Raw genomic sequence first — 18,099 nt, 5'->3', positions numbered from 1 at the left:
TCACAAGGACACAGCTGGACTTCTCTGAGTATTTGTCTTACTTTTTATTAATACAGTGCACACTCTGAAACAAACCACCCAAACAGAGACAAGAAGTTATTGCTCACACAGTTCTGCCGGTTCCTAAAACAGAGACGCAATCTTTAGGCTCACGATCAAGGAAACGTCCTGAAATTAGGTCCAGTGGGTCCATTCTGAGGAGTACAGGGCAGAGCACATGATAGAAACAGTTGAGACACTCTCTCCACTGATCCTTACATTTAACTTTTCACTTAATCAGTCCTTAGAAGATCATGTATCTGGTGTAATTATTTTCCTCTCTTAAGAAAATGAACGAGTGTGATCTTGCCACTGATGTCCATCTGAACATCATTTAAGACTTTTATTACCTTAGCCACCCAGGTAACAGTCATATAAGTCATATATTTTATGTAATTGGATAATGCTTCACTCATTCACCTTTACTTATTTATACTTTTATAGATTCTCTCATTTATCCAGTTAAAATAATAAATGAAAATGCATGAACATGAAGTCCAAATGCAAGACCTTAGTATATTCGTAACATTTCTCTGTAGGATGCCTTCAAATAATGGAAATGGACTAGATTAGTTTTATATTGGACCTCAGAGTTTCACACATGTAGTCACCGTATTTGACTCATACGCGACCAGTAGTCATCATCGATCCAATATTGTCCCTCTTTTTCAACATACATTTTATTTGTCTATTGATTAAATGTATAATTCAATATTAATGTTTAAGCAGTAAAATTAAACAAAAAATAAGAGCTTTTATTTCCAGAATCTACAGAGAATTATTCTCACATCAATATATTTCTTTTATTAATTAAACTAAGTTTTCCACACACATGTTAATCAATACAGTTTTCATATATCCATATTCAGGAATGAGATACACCTGCTGCCGTCACTTATATTCCACACTTTTTAATAATATAGAAGACAATCTTGAAAAATATCCTTAAACCAAGAAATGAACTTCAACTATTACTCACATTAATCTCCCAACGTTGATTAAGAAGTGGTAACCATACAGTTTGTGACTGTGGGAGATGCTTAAATCATCTCAGGTGTTTTCATGCTGGAGAGTATAGAGAGAAACAGATTATTATTTTTTTAAATGAGGTCAAATCCCCTTGAGCCCGCTTACAACACTTCAGTGACTCTGTATTTAGGTATTTATGATTTTTCTTAACATATAATTTTTATCTTAACAAACAAAAAAACTCAATATTGAGACTGACCCTGGAGACTCAAATTAACTCTCATTTATCCATATTCATATACACTGATCAAGGGGATGATTTCTTGATCTAGTTATTTCTTAACGGTCATCAATATTTTTAATATTTATAAATAGTATCTTTAGCCTCACTACATATGTTCATAGATGGACAATGCTTCATCCTTCTCTTTTTACTACACTATTTATATTTACTTAAAGGTTCTATCATTATACCATAAATAATAAATCTTGTATAAAATCAATACAAGAGTATGATGTTTTTCTATTCCTCACATTTCTCTATAGAAACAATTCTAACCGAGGGAACAGACTAGTTATGTCCCATGTTGGACTTCAGAGTTTAGACACCTGTTGTCATCATCCACGACTCCTCAGTCACCAGTCATTACCATTAGTCTATATTAGACTCTCTCCTTCTTCCTTAGTTTCCACATATGTATCAAATTATTGATTTATTCATAATAATAAAAATAACACACGGTTCGCAAAAACCCAAGAACAGAAGACTTACGGATGGTGAACATGTAAAGGTGCTCAACATCACTCATCATCAGGGAAATGTACATCAAAACCACAAGAGACATCACCTCATTTCTCTTAGAATAGCTAGTATCGAATGACAAGAAATATCAAGCGTAGGGGAGGATGTGGAGAAAAGGGACTCTATGTACAATGTTGTAGGAAATGTAAATTGGTGACACCATGATAGAAAACAATGTGAAGAGTCCTCAAAAAATTAGAAATGAACTGCTATATGAGCCAACAATTCCACTTCCCAGTATTTAAAAAAACAATGAAGACACTGATGCAGAGTGATATATGCACCCCAGTGTTCACTGCAACATTATTTACAATAGCCAATATATGTTAACGACTGAAGTATCCACTGATGGATGAATAAAGAAAAGGCAGTATATTTCTACAATGGAATATTACTCACCCATTAAAAAGGAAATCTAGCCATTTGTGACAACATGGATGGGCCTTGAGGGCATTTTGCTAAGTGAACTAGTCAGACAAGAAAGGTACATACTGTATGATTTCACTTACATGGAATCTAAAAGACAGAAAAAAGAAAGAAAGGAATAAGGAAAGAAAGAGGAGAGAAGAAAAGAAGAGAGAGACAGGAAACAATAAAGGAGAAAAGAAAAGGAGAGAGAAGAGGAGAGAAGAAAAACAGAGCTCTTAGATCCGGAGAACAGACTGATGGTGGCCAGAGGTGCGAGGGGGGCATGGGCAAAATGGGCAAAAGGGATCAAAAGGCATTCATTTCCTATTATAAAATAAAGCAGTTGTGGGGATGTTAAGCACAACATGATAATACAGTTACTACTGTATTGCTTATCTGAAAGCTGGTAAGTGTGAATCTTAAAAGTTCTCATCACAAGAAAAAAAATGAAGCTTAATTGATTAGAGAGGTTAATTAGACTAAATTGTGGTGATCTTTAGGCAATATACAGATATATCCAAACACACACAAACCTATTTTATATAGTCCTCAATTCTGCGCATTACTGATTAATCAGCATTATGGTACATTTCATCTTTCACACTGGGCCATTGTTAACTTCTTGCTTATTTAATGCTCTTTAACAATGTAGTAAATATTCCTAAACAAATGACCCATTCCAAGACAACCATTTTACCATTACGTGCCGGGTCCCTTCCCAGACACAGAGGTGACGTCACAGAGGTGACGTAACAGGCCTGACATGGCACAAGTCTAAAGGAGCTCAAGCATCACATTCTGAAGACGACCAGGCAGAGTGATGATGCAAGCATTGACATGCTCTCTCCATTGAGATGTATGTGAAACCACTTGTTTGCATAGTTATTAAGGCATTTACTATATTATGGTAATACTTTTTCTCATTCTTCTAGCAAAGCAAACATCAAACTTGTAGCTGACTAAATGCATCAGAGGTAGGAGCTACTATTATTCTTGCCATATGTTTCACTGTTCCTCACAGACATATAAAGTGATCGTTTTACTTTCCATTCCTATTTACATCATCATATGTCTTTGCGATATATTTCAACAATGAATAGTGTTTCTCTTATTCATATTTATTCATTTATATATTTCTTTAATTGTTCTGACATTGATTTTTGATAATAATGATTGAGACATTCCTATACACAAAGGCTAAGAGCAAGATCCTTGTATGCGCACGATGTCTCTCAATAGGAGCAATTGAAACTGAAGGCAAATACTAGATTTCCTTTATATTTGACCTCAGAACTCCAGACCCATATATTCACCATCTGTCTCATAGCAGAAATCAAAATTATTAACCCATATTTGGCCCTCATTATCTTCATTCATGTCTACATTTTAATCAATTAATTCATCAATTCTTTAATAATAAAATCAGTACATGGGGAATATAACACAACCTAGAAAAGATCTTGACCATCTCTAAAATTTCTCTATAGGATTGCTTCTCACTGAGTAGATGTATTTCATTACTAGACTTGAACATTTCATATACAGATTAATTAAAATAATTCTTTTTCTTACCCTAACTTTTACTGAATTGAAGTTTGATGATGACTATATTTCACACTTTTTACTACTGCAGTGAAAGCCTTTTTAAAGCCCACAAAATGAAGAAAAGAATTGTGATGACTACTCACTCTAGTCTCCACGCTTCTAAACCACAGATGAACCCCCAGAGCTCATGACCATACTGGAATGCTTCCATCATCAGAATGCAATCAATCTAAGGAGTACAAAGCAGAGCAGATAAGATATTGAGACATGTCCATCAGTGCTTGGATTTCATTGCTCACTTAGGCAGTTAATTACTAAGCCATGAATGTCAACAATGTATATTTTATTTTCTAAAGTAAACAAGGAACAGCGATCTAGCCACATGCGGACAGCATGGACATTGTCTGCTACGTATCAATCCCTGTATCAGCCTTAGTCAACCAATAACAACCTAGAACCACACATTCCCTGAGAGGTCACTATTTCACTGCACATTAAAGCTACTTCTTACAACACCGTACAGTGTTTATGAATGGACTGTATTTCATTGCCATCTCCTTTATGTTTTTTTATTGTTTATTTAATTGATATAATTATATAAATAAAAGAAAATGCAAGAACATAGAGACCCTTCAAAAAAGTTCCCTATATGTTACTGACATATCTATGAAATCATATAAAAAAGGACAATGAACTAGATCCCATTTCTGTTGGATCTCAGAGTTCCAGACACGTATTCATCGCATACAACTCATACGCCACGGGTAGTCATCATCAATCCAACACCGTCCCTCTTTTTCCCTCATTCATTTCTATGTTACTTACAAATTCAGTTATTCACTAATAAAAATTTACAGAAATACTATCCACAAAACTAAGAAGAGACATCACATCCCTAATCTGTAGTTTATGCATTTCTATGTACCTTTTTTTAATTATGATGCTACCTCACTGATGCATTAATCAATTACTGTTTCATAGAAATCAGTATTAATCACTGAGCTAAAGTTTCCTCTGCGTTCCTATATGGAACAACACACTAACTTCACACAAACACACAAAATATCTCCTAACCAAGACACGAAATTACTCACATTACAGAGAAGTAATCATAAGTCTCCCAAAGATGGCACAATAATTAATCAGCATGAACGCCTCCATTTTCAGAGGAAGAATACACGCTCAACGGTGAAAGGAAAGGAAGAAACATTTATCACTATGGATTCTACTTTCTACGTTTAATATACCAAATCATAGGAATTTATGACATTTTCATAATATAGAGAATTTTTGCTATGTATCAAAAGACCTCCAGGGTGATTATAACCTAGAAAAGTACACTTGATTCTTAATTATGCAAATCTATGTAATTCTGGGACAAAGAGTTAACACTCTCGATCCATTTACATCATGACCTCCAGTGTTCACAAGTTTTATAAATATTTCAGGCCTCATCATAGATTTTCATTCATAGACAAGAGTTTACTTTAACATCTGATACACTATTATATATATTTAATGGTTCTATCAGATATATTAATAATAACAAATTTAAATTGATTAAACAAAAATAAGAACATGACTAGGTTTCAAATATATGGCCATAAAATCAAACAAACTTAAAAAACAGAGTATGAATTATTTTGGTTCTGAGAACTACAAAACTTTATAATTCATTATTCTTGGCAGATCAACAACATATTTGATTCTATAGATACACATACATAACATTCATATAAAATCTTATGTAACTTAAATCAATCACTAATTCACTGTGATCATGGACCCTCCCAATATCTAGAAAACCCAGGACATTAATGATATCTCTACTACGTCACATTGACGTTCAACATTATTAAAATAATGATGCTGTCCTTTATCTATGCATGATCCAATCACTCTCTCAAAATTCTTTATTTATCATTGAGCTACACGTGACCTTCTGAGATTCTACATGGAACTTTGAAGTAACACACTACATACAATGAATGTGAACAAAAAAACCTGGCAAACAAAACAGAAATTTGAATAGTAATACCAGGACCTTTTGTGGCTATAAATGACAGACTCAATCCTCGGTCTGTCTCCAAAGAGGGACGCTTCATCACCTCGAACGCGCCCGTTTGGAGGGGCACAGAGCAGTCAGTGAGGGAAAAAAAGAAAGAGAAAGGAGAATTCATCATCATTCGTTCTTCTCCCGCCCTTTCACCTACTCAGCACTTGTAAATCTATAACATTTTCATAACGGAGGGATTTCTTTTTCCTCCAAACACACACACAAAAGAACAGCAAGCACAACAACGGAAAAAACCCTCTAACTTCTGAAGGAGCCTGAGCAGTGAAACCGCCATTATTCATGTCTGGTCATTCTCGGCCAAAGAGCTGATGCCCTTGACGCAAATCATTGATCCTAAGCATCAGCGGGGCCCATCTGTGTTCATCTTTCCTGCCTCGCCATGGATGCTGACGGGTAGACAATGATTTACCTTTCCTTCGTTACCTATTACTGACCTGGCCTCACTACTGCTTCTCTCATGGATCCACTGAGATTAGTAAAATCAAGACCTGTTGACTCAAAATACGAACAGGATCGACATACACTCCTGACATCTGTCCGTGGGATCACACAAGACACGGAAGCAAGGGAGTGTCTAAGTGGCTGGACTCAGGGTTCCAGACACACTGCTCACTGGCCGTGGCACGTCGGCCCACCACCACGGGGTCACTGGGGCCCATTTTGACTTCTTTCCTTGGTACAGTTGCATCCATTTAGTCATTACTTCCTTGACAATCATCAGATAAACACATGTCTATTCAAAACCCAAAAGCAAGACTCTGCAATATCCCACACTCCTCTCCCATCATTACCAAAATTGATGGCATCTCTTTCCTGAATGAGTAGCCATGTTCTCTGGTACCTCTTTCTCAACATAAGGTTTCCCAGCATACTCATCAGTGGGACAGAAGCACCCTTTGGAATGTATTCCTCATTGGAAAAACACTATGGAAACCCTCGAACAAACCACCCCAGCCAAGTCAAGCCCTTGCACCCCTCCTCACCTTGGTCTGTGACCTCTGACCCAGAGACCCTTAGAACCTTGATCACAGTGGAAGATGACATCACCTTCAGCTTTGATTCTGCAAAGTACCAAACAGACAAGGGGATAGAAAGATTGAGACTTTCTCTCCTTGGATCCGTAGTGTTTGGTGATGGAGTCTTTCATTCGTTCACGACAGGAAAGAATGAAAAGGCATGAAGAGAAAGGAGACGTGTCTTTTGGACTGGACCTCAGCGTTCCAGACACAGACACGTATTATTCATCATCGATGACTCATACGCTGGTAGGGATCATCATCGATCCAGGAAAGACCACGGTCTCCTCACACGTCCCATACGCTGAACTGATCAATGCATAGATTCACTCACTAGAATGGATAACTCAATGATTCACCAACCCCAAGAAGGCACTGGCATCCCCAATACATATCTGGGACTGTTCCCACATCAATATATATGTCAAATCTCTGGTCCCTGACTCCCTTGGGCTGTACTCCACAGAATGCTTCCTATTTGTCTCTTTATTGTCAATAGCATAAAAGTGGCCTTCTTGCATTACACTCCAAGCACTTTGGAGATGAAGTCCATGTACCTGGGTGCCCTACCCAGACCAAGATCAGAGGACTGACTGTGCTCACACGGGTCTGCTGGCTCCTCAACCGCAGATTGAACCTTAGGCTGCTGATCCAGGAGGACTCCTTCATTCAAGTCCAGGGTGGCCATTCTGAGGGCTAGGAAGCCAAACAGATGACAAAAAAGGTTAAACCAAGACCCAAAATTAGCCCCTCTTTCATGCCTGACATCTGTCTGCAAGATGCCTTCTCGCACAGAGAATGGCCCGGGTTCATGCTCTGCTGGACCTCAGACTTCCAGACACATATTCACCGTACACAACACACACGTCACCAGTGGTCAGATGCTAAACCATCTCTAGGGCCTTCATTTTGAGGAGACAGTTTCAGAAGCTTTTAAGAAAATTGAGACCTAATTGCCCCCCATCTTCTTTTTCTGCATTTTCTTTACTCAGTATTAGGTGTTTATTTTTCCCTTGAGCATTTGTCTTTCTCTTATTAAAGTAAGAAACTCAATCTTTAATCTGAGGCAGAATAATTAAACTGCCTCTTACATAGGCATATCTGTATAACCTTGTTCAGTGAGGTTACCTTCTTCCATTTATTTAATGAGCATCAGATTTTTCAATTTGTATTAACAATATCATTTCCCTCACCAAATATGTTCCCCTTTTTTGCACAATGCTTCACCCTTTTCTCCTTAATATATCTATTTATATTTGATTAATGGTTTCATCATAAATCCATTAATAAGAAATCTATGAAATGAATGAAAGAACATGATCCTTTTATATTCATGACATCTCTCTTTAGAAATAATTCAACAGAGTGAATAGACCACTTATGTTCTGTATTGGAACTCGGATTTCAGACATGTTTTCATCGTTGAGGCCTCTGCATTCGTCCATGATTGAATCTTTTTCCATTCATTTCTACATTTGTATTGATTAAAACTTTAGTTAATTGGTGATAATGAACATAATACATCATTTGCAAAATATGTCAAGAATAAAATTCTTGAATAGCCCTAACATCAGTTTGCAGAATTGTTTCCCATTAAGACTCTGTCTCTTCCATTGATCTACCTCAATTCTGCACATGATCAATTAATCCAAATAATGATTCTTATCACATTTCTTATGAATAACTTTTTGATTCATTTAGTAGTTTTTATAGTACCATGAGTACACTCAACAGATCGCCCAGTCCAAGACAACAACCATCACCACTGTTCCCCTCGGCTTTTTTCCTGCCACAGAGGCGGCGTGTAAGTCTTGACCATGGCAGAAGCCGAAGTTGCTGGAACAAACATTCTGACGAGTAACAAGCAGACAAGGTGATAAAAAAAAGTCTTGCGAGAGTCTTTCCATTGATCCACACAGTCCACTATTCCATTTCCATAAAAAACTTAAGGATTTTTTAAGTTACGGTAATATCTGTTTCTTTTTCCCTTAATAAATCCAATGTCTAAGTTGTGACTGATTCAGTCAGTAACAATGATCACTTCCTATATCTTCCTGAGCCAAAGAGGTGACATCCTTACACCACTTCTCTCCTAATGGATATCAGTCTTTTCAACATACGTCAATGTGTTAACATATTATAGCAATTTTTGCCTACTCATTTAATTTTTTATAATTGGACAAGGCTTATATTCCTCTTCTATTTAATTTACACATTTAAATATTGATTATTTCATTGATCCAATTATAAAAATAGAAGAAGTGCATGGTTAATGACCAAAACCAAGATCTTTGTTCCTGACCTCTGCCTACAGGATCACTTCAACTGGGGACAATGGACTAGACTGCATTTGCATTGTACCTCAGAGTTCCAGACATGTATTCGTTGTATATGACTCATAAGCCACCAGTACAGCACTGATCCATTATCATTCCTCATTGGCATATATTTCTACATCATGTATTGGTCAGTTCACAATTCAGTAGTTATAATTTTAAAACCAATTATTTGTTGAAACCACCAAAGGGCTTAGAAGTCTCTAATATATTTTTGGAATCATTCTCATGTCAATACCTCTTCCAGTAATTCTTCTCAACCTTCATTATATCAATTAATCCTATAATGCTTCTATTAATCCTATATTTCATTGCAGGCTATTTGGATTTCACTGATAACATTTCACAGTTTACAATAATACAGTCAATACCCTTAAAGAAAACATTAAAACTAAGACCAAACGTTGACCATTACTCACATGGTCTCCATGATCCTACCACATGACTGCAACCAGGGAACTAGTGACCATGGATGAATCCTTAAATCAACTTGAGTGCATTCAATTTAAGGAGTGCAAAGCAGAAAAGGTGATTTTAAAAAATCAGGTTTTATCTGCATTCATCCTTCTTTTCCACATTTCATTTACTCATTTAATCTTTCATTAATTTCCATATAGTACAATGATTTTTATCTTAACAGAAAAAAACCTTAAACTTGAGACAGACCCAGAAAAGTAATGCTGACTCTACTTGTCATTGTCTATATGACGCTTTAAGCAAAAAGGCAATATGCTTATTCATGTATTGCTTAATGAGCATGAATATTTTCAATTTTATTAATAATTTATCTTGCCTTACCATATATGTTCATGATTGGAAAATGCTTCATTTTCTCCTTTACTTATCTCTCTTTAATGGTTCTAGCTATGATCCATTAATAATAATAAATTTAAATCTATGAATCCAAAATAAGACCATGACCTTTGTATATTTTTGACATTTGTCTCTATGATCATTTCCAAAAGAAGGATTGAACTAATTATGTTGTGTGTTGGATCTCAGAGTTTCAGACATGTATTTTCATCATCCAAGACACATGTCACCAGTTGTCATCACTGGCCCATGTTTGAGTCTCATTTTCTTCATTCCTGTCTGTATTTGCATAGATTAAATTATTAATTCTTGATAATAATAAAATAATTACATGATTCACAAAACTACCGAAGAGCAAGATCCTTGACTATCCCTACATCCTGTCTGTACAACCGTTTCCCACGTGGACTGTAGCTCTTCTGTTATTCAGCCTCAGTGTTATACATTGTTGACTGATCAATGTTCACATCATAATTATATTGGACAATGGTTAACTTTTGATTAAATTAATAATTTTTAATAATACCACGTCTGCTCTTGGAGGAGAGGATAGCTCGGTGGTAGAGTGCCTGCCTAGCATGCACCAGGTCCTGAGTTCATTCCCCAGTGCCTTTACTTAAAAAATAAGTAAGTAAATGAACTTGACTACCTCCTTCCCTAAGAAGTACCACTGCCACTACTGATGCTGATCCCATGCCTAGTCCTACATGAAGACCCAAACCGAGACAAGGTATTTGACCGCTACCCACCTTAGTCTCCTTCCTGACGGAAGTAATAGGACAATTTTGACGACGGCAGAACCTGAAATCAGCTCCAGCATCTATTCAGAAGTGTACAAAGCAGAGAAGGTAATAAAAGGACTGAGACATTCTTGCCAGTAAGCCATACATTCTATCATTCATATATGTAGTAATTTAAGTATTTATTAAATAGTAACATTTATTTATTTTTCTCTTAATAAATCAAATGTCAACCCTACTCTGCTATTGGTTCTTTTATAACAAAAGTTAAAAAAAAATCTATGGCCACCAGTCCAAGAAAAAGATCCTTGTGTATTCCTGAAAAATGTCTCCAGGAACGCTTCCAACAGGGTGAATTTGCTAGATTTCTGTGTTGGACCGGAGAGTATCAGCCACCTATTATTCACTGTTTGTGACTCATATGCGCCAGTCTTCATCATCAGCCCTAGTTTTGCCCTCTTTTTCTTCATGTATTTTCTAATAACTCAAAATAATAACAAAATTAATTCACATGAATATAGATCTCTTTCTCACAGATACTAGATCTCCTTCGCTATTTGATCTCAATGTTTAATAAGTCAGTTAATCAACAGCATGCTTCACACCAACACCAGCCATAGTTACTACTCATTATTAGGCTAGGGTTGACCTTACATCACTGTATTTCATAAATCTTTGAACAGTGAATACCCTCAGGTGCCTCGACACAAGAAATTAAACTGTGACTCACATGGGTCCCCGTGTATAGATGTAACCAGAAACCTTCTGATCAAGAGGATCATGGTGGATCCTTGATCAGCAGTAAGCAGCCACCCCAAGGAGTACACAGCACAGCAGATGATAAAAAGATTGAGACATTATCTGCACTAACTAGCTTCCACCTTCATTTTCTTAGTCATTAAAATATTTACTAATTGATGTTAATAATTATTTGTCTCATCTGAAAAAGGCAACATGGAACTCTCCTCTGATCCAGAGCAGTAACACTGACTATTTATTATCTCTGTCTATGATAGCCAAAGACGGGATACCTTTGATCCAATTATTTCTTAACGGACACTTGTATTTCCAATCTAAATTAATAGGATTTCTTGTCTCCTCTCATATAATTGGACAATACTTCACCATTTTCATCTTTATTTACTTCAGTAATTGTATAATTTTTTTGTAATAATGCCATCAAAATTCATGAACCACAAAAGACCCAGAACAGCATCTCTGTGCATTCCTACTCTGTTTAGAGGATCACTTCCAACAGAGACAGCAGACTGGGTCTCTTTCTGTGTAACGCCTCAGAGCCAGACACATCTTATCCATCACCCGGGATGCATACCCCACCAGCCGTCCCGTATTGTTCCAGGATTCACCCTCTTTTTCCTCACTCATTTGCACACTTGCTGATTTTCAGTTTTTTAATTGACTAATAATAATAAAATAAATTTAAATTAATCACAAAAACTCAAGAACAAGAAACTCAAGTATCTCTAACATCTGTAAATAGAATATTTTCCCTCAGCAACTATACTGTCATTAATCAATCATAGTGTTACACATATTCATTAAGGAACATATGTCACATATGAATCCCATAGTGGGCCATGGCCAGCTTTACTTAGATTGTATTTAACAAAACAATGAATATTCTAAAACAAGCCACCCACACCAAGATAAGAGCAGGTGTAAACTATTTTTTTAAATAATGGACCTCAGTGGATCGTAGATGTTTTGATCATAAACTATAGTTCAGAATGCATTCCATTTACATCATTGGTCCATGGTTGGCTTTTCTTCATATAATTTGTACATTATTTCTACATACAATATAAACCCATCATCAGAATTAAAACACTAACTAGTACTTACATCTCCTGTGTGTGCTCCCTCCTCACAATGAAAATAGTTTACATCTTTCTCAATTAAGGAATGTTTAGGGAAAACCTAAAACAGAAATTTAAAGAGCTATACCAATGAGTGACATGAACTCACCCTGTTTTTAAAATCATCCCAAATGATCCCATTAATCGTAAACAAATGTATCATAAACTTCGGTTCTTCATCATTAGTACAGGCCTCTCCTTATCTGATTCTGCTCATTATCTACTCAATTTCAACAGATATGCCTAAACACAGAGGCAACCTAGAGATCTCGGTCTTCTCGGAATGTTTAAATCAGCTCAGGTGCATGCATTTTGAAGAATACAAAGACGATGTGAAAAGAATAAGACATTTTCTCCACTGAACCATGCTTTGCCCCTTTCATTGACTTAGACTCTTAGATATTTATTAATTAATGTATTTGTTATTTGTTTTAAAAAAATAAGCAACTTGGAACTCACCACTGACAAACAAACCACTCACACAGAACAAAAATCACTATTGTTACATATATTAGACTACATCACTGGTTCTCAAAATGCTTTCTTAATACGCAGCATTAGCAGAACTTGGGAATGTATCCAAAATGCAGATCAGCAGATCCCACATCAATCTGACTAAATCAGAAATGCTGAGAGTGGGCCCAGGAATTTGTAGTTTAACAAGCCCTCCAGGTGAGTCTGATACTCAGGTTGGAGAGCGCTCTGTGTTAACCTAACCCAGAGAGGTGACACCCTGTACGTATTGGTGCTTCAGAGTTACAAGAACTAGAATGTCTTAATTAATCCCGCTTTACTCTCTTACCTATCCATCATCTATTTATCTATCTATCTATCTGTCTGTCTGTCTATCTATCTATCATCTATCTCACTAATTCTTTAATTTATTCCCTTAGAATAATGCAGTGAGTCCCCAGGATCCACTTAAGCCCCATAATTAAGTTCTTGAAAATTACTGAAATCTAGCTATAGACTCATTCCCACGGCTAGAATATACCAACTCTCCTTCTGAAGTGAACTTCAGTGATGCAGATATGAATTCATTACAGCACACATTCAGAATGCATTCCTTTCACGTCATGGGTCCCTGCCTGAATCCTGTTCACCTAACGACTACGTTCTTTAAAAATAGAAGAAAGAAAAACCATGGGCCCACCATCCACTCCACTCCATACCCAAACACTAAATATCTTACATTTTCTGGTGGGTTGCTTCACTGAATTAATAGTGTGGATCTTTGCCACAGAGAAATGTTTATAATCTGTGGGGCAACCCTAAGACGGCACGCTAAGTAGCGGTGAAGCAAAGTATAAACTCCTCAAACTTGAACAGTGTGCTGAAATCGATTACTTTCTAAAACTTGCTATATACCGTTTCTTCTTCCTATTACCTACATTTAGTCTTCTCTGAATTTATTTACAACTGTACCTACATATCAATAGCTTTAATTTTCCTTCATATATTTGTTAATTTATGAAATAATTTGACAAACCATTCGTACTTTAAACAAAACAAAAACTGTTTAACTTCCCAGAAACCCAGAAGACAAGGGCTATTGCGTAGGTCTGTCTAACCCCCTGTAATCAAACTAGCCAGAGCTAGAGTTTTTTCTCAAGAGGGACACAATGGGCAGAGAACCAATGAATCAGGCTTCACCACATCCTCATCACTGGCCAGGTGCTTGTCCCCTTTCTATCTTATTAAGTGATTAACTTATTTCTTAATTTATAAAGTTATAACCAGTATCTTTCTATACCAACTCAAGATAGGAACACTGATTAAAAGTAACTGTGTCCAGGCCCTCACTATCCCAAGTGTCAGGGAAATATATGCTTTTCTCCAACTTTATTGAGGAATAATTGAGAGATGCAGTTGTAAGTATTAAAAGGTATACAATATGAAGATGTGATTGACATACACATTGCGGAATGTTTCTTGCCAATGGAACAGTGAAGCCAATGGCTTGATCACAACGTGTCATATGACACACTTGCTTTCTTATTTTTACCTCCCCTGTTGTTCTTTCTTTTTTTTATTGAAATATAGTTGCTTTACAATGTTGTGCTAATTTCTGGTGTACACTATAGTGTTCCACTGAGATATATATATTCCTTTTCATATTCTTTTTCATTATAGGTTATTACAAGATACAAATACAGTTCATTGTTTATTTTGCATAGTAGTTAGTATTTGCCAAATCCTGAACTCCCAACTTATCCCTCCGTATAGCCCCACCCTGGCCCCCTGGTAACCACGAGTTTGTTTTCTGTCTCTGAGTCTGTTTCTGTTTTGTAAATAAGTTCATGTACGTTATTATTTTAGATTCCACATATAGGTGATGCCATATGGTATTTTTCTTTCTCTTTCGGTCTTGTCATGTGACACATTTTTGCCACTGGTTCATGCTCAGCCCTCTTTAATGCAGTTAGCTGATTAAATTATGTGAACATTTCCCCCCCCCATTTCTTAATTAATTTTAAAAAATGCCTGCAGCCCAAAGATAACACAAAACACAAGCATCGACAACAACAGTCGGCTCCCCCGTGTCCCTTATGCTACAGTGCAAAAGCCTCTCTGTATTTTTAATGGACTCCAGTTCCTCAGAAACAGATTGGTGATGACGTTTGCTGCATCACACATGCTATAATTATTCCGGATTTGGCCCTATTTTTCCTTCATTTATTCATACATTTGTTTAGTTATTATTATACTGATTAACTTTTAATAAGCAATCAATATCTATGACACCGAAAAGCCCAAAAATGAGTTCCTTGAATATCCTTCACAACTCTTTATAGGATCATTTATATCGAAAGAATAGACTAGATTTCTTATTGCTTTGGACCTCAGAGTAGGTTGCAGATAAGCATTATCCATCCTTAATTCATACGCCACCAGTCCTAAATATTACATCAGACTTCCCCCTTTTTGAATTATAATTTTGTTTAGAGATAATCATTAATTCACTAATAATATATACTGATGAAATTGTAAAGTAGTTTCAATATCGCTAACACCTGTATGCAGAAGCCTTTTCCACAGACGGAATAGTCTAGCTCTCTCTTGTTAATCGACCTGGTGTTGAATGTACGGATTGGTTAACATAATTGCTTCATTTTAACATTTTACCTATTTATCTTTAGTCCAAGGTTGCCATGGACTAATCCCTAACATGAGTCTATAGAATTACTTCCCTCAGCAATCCATCTCTTTCATTAATTAACCTCAGCGTTTCTATTGGGATCGACAAACATAATGCTTCGTGTTAACGGCATCTCGGGGCCATGGTTGGTATTCATTGATTATATTTCACATTTTTCAATAATACAGTAAATACCCTTAAATAAACCACCCAAACTGAGGCAAGAACTTTGACTATTACTTACATTGGTCTCCATGCTTTAAGGCACAGATGCAACCATAGAACTTGTGATCATGGAAGAATTCTTCAGTCAGTTTGCTTGGGTCCATTCTGAGGAGTACAGAGCAGAACAGATGATTTTAAAAGGTTGAGACCTAATCTCCATTGGTCCTTGTATTCCACCTTTGATTTAGTCAGTCATTTAGAGAATTAGCTATTTGCGAAAATGTTTATTTAACTTCTCCCAAGTAAACACACAGTAACAACCCTGCCACTGGCACAGAATATGAACACTGCCTGTTAACTGACACTGCCTATAAAATCCTTAGCCAGAGGTAACACCCTTGCACCATTTGTTTCCTAACAGATTGGTGTATTTTTAATATACATAAATGGTATTTCTTGTCTTACTACACATTTTTATAATTGGACTTGCTTCATGACCTTCACTTTTATTTATTTGTGTATTTGTTTATTGACTATATCATTGCCCCAATTATAAAACTAGAGAATGCATGAATGTAAACCAAAAATGTGATTCTTACATACTCATGACATCTGTCTATAGAATCACTTCACACAGGACAACGACCAAGATTTCTTCCGTTCTGAACCTCTGAGTTGCAGATACATATTCATCTATCCAGTTCATGGGCCACCAGCAGTCATCATTGATCCTGTTGTCCCTCCTTATCTTCAATTATTTCTACATTGTCTATTAATTCATTCATTAATTCCATAATAATATTTTAACCCTATTATTCACAAAAATCCAAGAGCTTTGATATACCTAATCTGCATATATGATCATTTTCAGATCAATATATCTTTCTCCTTAATTATCCTGTTTTTTCCTATATAGAACTTATCAACACACTCAATCCCATAGTTATATAATCACGGGCTATCATGTGCCTTATCTGATTATATTTCACACTTTACAATGGTACAGTGAGTATTCTTTTTCAAAAAATCACTAGAATCAGACAAGAATTTGGCTATTACACACATTGGTCTGTACGCTCCTAACACACACAGGTGCAACCATAGAGCTTGTACCCATGAAAGAGGCTTAAATCAGCTCAGATGTGTCCATTCTGAGGTGTACAGAGCAGAGCAGATGATGAAGATAATTGAGACCTTATTACCATTGATCCCTGCTTTCTAGCTGTCATTTACTCAGTCATTTAGGCACTCATACATTTTTCATGGCATAGTTGTTTTTCTCTTAGAAAAGACAACAATCTCAAACTGGAAACTGACCTAGTAAATAAAACTGACTCTTGTTTATCAGAGTCTAAACGATTCTTAGCCAAAGAGGTAACACCCTTGATTCATTTATTCCATAGGAGGCATCAGTGTCTTAGTTCATTTTTATTAGTAATATTTCTTGTCTCACCACATATGTTCATAGTTGGAAAATGCTTAACATTATTCTCTATATATTTACTTTTATTCTATCATTGATCCATTAGTAATACTAAACCTAAATCTATGGACTCAAAATAAGAATATGAGTTTTGTGTATTTCTGACATCTGTCTATAGGATCACTTCCAACAGAGGGATTCAACTAGTTATGTTCTGTCTTAGACCTCACAGTTTCAGACACATAGTATCCATTGTTCACAACTCATATGCCACCAGTTGTCACCATTGGTCTAGTTTGAGCCCCTTTTTCTTCATTCATGTCTACATCTGTACCAAATAAATCAAATTACCTCATTAATAATAATATAATAAACACATGACAATAAGATATTTGAATATCTTGAAATGCTATAGGCATTTCCTATGTAGACTTCACCTCTTTGATTAATGAACTTCAGTGTTGATTAATCAACATATTTCATTATCAATTAATCAAGCTCACACTTCATATTATTTCTATACTTAGACATATTTTATTGTATTTATTACTTTTTAATAATATTGTGAAACCCTTAAACAACTGTCTCAAACAAAGACAAGAATTTTGCCATTATACGCCATTGTCGCATTCATGACACAAAGGCAACATGACAACCTCCATCACAGCAGACGCGGAAATCAGCTTGGAGGATCCACTCTGCACAGAATCCAGCAGAGAAGTTGATAAAAAGATTGAGACATTCTCTCCG

At 36.1% G+C, this 18,099-nt stretch overlaps 1 long non-coding RNA gene, 8 other non-coding genes and 2 pseudogenes across 9 annotated transcripts; all 11 read right to left on the bottom strand.

The window, feature by feature from the left end:
* Positions 1 to 115: 115 nt before the first annotated feature.
* On the bottom strand, positions 116 to 5,111 carry LOC107034011 (uncharacterized). Its single transcript, XR_001459538.3, has 4 exons — positions 4,858 to 5,111; positions 3,907 to 3,992; positions 1,019 to 1,104; positions 116 to 194 (listed from the first exon to the last, which is right to left on the bottom strand). It is a non-coding gene; the product is annotated as an uncharacterized lncRNA (long non-coding RNA).
* LOC116281148 (small nucleolar RNA SNORD113/SNORD114 family) lies at positions 620 to 691 on the bottom strand. Its single transcript, XR_004190596.1, has one exon. It is a non-coding gene; the product is annotated as a small nucleolar RNA SNORD113/SNORD114 family (small nucleolar RNA).
* LOC116281080 (small nucleolar RNA SNORD113/SNORD114 family) lies at positions 1,596 to 1,668 on the bottom strand. The gene has a single exon (XR_004190538.1). It is a non-coding gene; the product is annotated as a small nucleolar RNA SNORD113/SNORD114 family (small nucleolar RNA).
* On the bottom strand, positions 4,474 to 4,545 carry LOC116281149 (small nucleolar RNA SNORD113/SNORD114 family). Its single transcript, XR_004190597.1, has one exon. It is a non-coding gene; the product is annotated as a small nucleolar RNA SNORD113/SNORD114 family (small nucleolar RNA).
* Positions 5,112 to 7,045: 1,934 nt separating the features above from the next.
* Positions 7,046 to 7,126, bottom strand: LOC116281060 (small nucleolar RNA SNORD113/SNORD114 family; annotated as a pseudogene).
* Positions 7,127 to 7,675: 549 nt separating this feature from the next.
* Positions 7,676 to 7,742, bottom strand: LOC116281085 (small nucleolar RNA SNORD113/SNORD114 family; annotated as a pseudogene).
* A 1,469-nt stretch (positions 7,743 to 9,211) lies between these two features.
* Positions 9,212 to 9,281, bottom strand: LOC116281068 (small nucleolar RNA SNORD113/SNORD114 family). The gene has a single exon (XR_004190530.1). It is a non-coding gene; the product is annotated as a small nucleolar RNA SNORD113/SNORD114 family (small nucleolar RNA).
* A 902-nt stretch (positions 9,282 to 10,183) lies between these two features.
* On the bottom strand, positions 10,184 to 10,255 carry LOC116281066 (small nucleolar RNA SNORD113/SNORD114 family). The gene has a single exon (XR_004190528.1). It is a non-coding gene; the product is annotated as a small nucleolar RNA SNORD113/SNORD114 family (small nucleolar RNA).
* An 863-nt stretch (positions 10,256 to 11,118) lies between these two features.
* On the bottom strand, positions 11,119 to 11,192 carry LOC116281093 (small nucleolar RNA SNORD113/SNORD114 family). Its single transcript, XR_004190550.1, has one exon. It is a non-coding gene; the product is annotated as a small nucleolar RNA SNORD113/SNORD114 family (small nucleolar RNA).
* Positions 11,193 to 16,588: 5,396 nt separating this feature from the next.
* LOC116281079 (small nucleolar RNA SNORD113/SNORD114 family) lies at positions 16,589 to 16,659 on the bottom strand. The gene has a single exon (XR_004190537.1). It is a non-coding gene; the product is annotated as a small nucleolar RNA SNORD113/SNORD114 family (small nucleolar RNA).
* Positions 16,660 to 17,568: 909 nt separating this feature from the next.
* LOC116281049 (small nucleolar RNA SNORD113/SNORD114 family) lies at positions 17,569 to 17,643 on the bottom strand. The gene has a single exon (XR_004190517.1). It is a non-coding gene; the product is annotated as a small nucleolar RNA SNORD113/SNORD114 family (small nucleolar RNA).
* Between the last annotated feature and the right edge of the window lie 456 nt (positions 17,644 to 18,099).

The sequence above is a fragment of the Vicugna pacos genome, chromosome 6 (genome assembly GCF_048564905.1).
Source record: "Vicugna pacos chromosome 6, VicPac4, whole genome shotgun sequence".
Lineage (NCBI taxonomy): Eukaryota > Metazoa > Chordata > Mammalia > Artiodactyla > Camelidae > Vicugna > Vicugna pacos.
This window is presented reverse-complemented; position numbering and strand designations above follow the sequence as displayed.